The sequence below is a fragment of the Atta colombica genome, unplaced genomic scaffold (genome assembly GCF_001594045.1).
Source record: "Atta colombica isolate Treedump-2 unplaced genomic scaffold, Acol1.0 scaffold134, whole genome shotgun sequence".
Lineage (NCBI taxonomy): Eukaryota > Metazoa > Arthropoda > Insecta > Hymenoptera > Formicidae > Atta > Atta colombica.
The window spans coordinates 1483190-1484869 of NW_017259222.1; positions in this window are offsets into that span (position 1 = coordinate 1483190).

The following is a 1680-nucleotide window of genomic DNA, read 5'->3' on the forward strand; positions in this document are numbered from 1 at the left end:
CAGTTGAAACTATTTTAACGACTATTTGATGAATTTAATTTCTAAATAATGCTATAAAATTCTAACTGATTTATGCAGTTTTTAATGGCAATTTTTAGCAACAATACTTGATTTATATACAATCCATATTATACATTTTTTTAAAATATAAAACCATATATTCATATAAAACCTGAAGGTGCCTTTCTGAAAGAAATTTCCTATTTTTATGGCCTTTGTGAATCGGAACTTTCTAACTAAGAATCTAAAAGAAAATCTTCTTTTCTAAATGTTTTTTCGTTAAAATCTATTCTACAATATGCTTTTTGTTTCTTATTTCTTGATTTTGCTCTTTTTGTAGCTGACAATAGTATATTTTGAAGATGTAAAAATATTTAAAAAATATTAGAGTTTTTTTTTAGAGTAAGAAACTCGGAAAATAATGGTTTTTTTCCTTCAGTTTTAACAATTTTTTATTCGGATATTTTTTTTAAATCTTTAAGTCTATCACATTGCTTGAAATCCCTCAAATTTTTGCTCTTAAAATGATATAATTAGATTTGAGTGTTGAAAAAAAAAAGTACAGATGCTAAATGTGAAGAGTGCAAGTAACGCAAATAGACCTATTAATCTATTATCAATTCATCAAGAATTGCAATAGCCAATAATACATATTTCCGCTTCAACATAAAATTATAAAGGCAAAAGTATTAAAAAGAATCGCTAAAGAAACAAAAAAAATAAATTCTATTTCCTCTTCTACATATTTAACATGAATTTTTTTTTTTATGAATTTTATGTAATTTAATCAAACATATCGTTTTTTTACAGTAAAAAAACTGGTTTTTTACTTGATCTTTTTCTCCAAAGTCAAAAATACCATTTTTTTATATCTCTAATCTTATTTCTTTCGAAGTTCGTTGATTTTTATTCATGTAATAGAAAATAAAATGGGAGAAAAAACAAGCAGTAAAAAAATAGCAAAAGAAGCAGGACACAAAAAACACATAGTAGAATAAACTTCAATTCGACCTTGATCTCAGAATTCTAAAATTTAAATTTCAAAAAATAATTTAATTATCACATGAAAGTCTGTTTTAGAAGCTACTGATATTGCTGAGTTTAAATGTAGTCTAAAAATATCGAATTTTTTCATAAGAGTAATAATAATCTCCGATGGAGGAAGATTTAATGTCACAGAATCCATCAAAGTTTAAAAGTCTATTTGTAAATCACTATCTATGTAGCATAGATAAGCTTCAAATAAAGTGAACCTGGAAATATTTGATGTTACTTCGCAATAAAAAAAATCCTTAAAACCAAGTTTTATATAACAATCAGATTATTTTTCAAAATTCTATCTGCAATTATATCAATTATTTTGATTTTTTTCTTTTTGACTCAAATTTGAATAAATGTAAGGAAATTACTCTACAGTTTCATAACAATCTAGCAGTTTATACAAAATAAAAGGATATGATATTAAATGAGGCGGACGATGCGTCATTCCGCAAAGGATTAAAAATCTATAAAAATTTAAATAATGGAAAAAGAAAATATATTCAAATAATTATATTTTTTCAATTTAACCAGTGAATCAGTATACCACTTAACTGACTAACGAATATAATAGATAAATCTTTCTATTTAAGAATATATTACATATATATTTTAATATAAAATAAAAAAATTATGATAAAA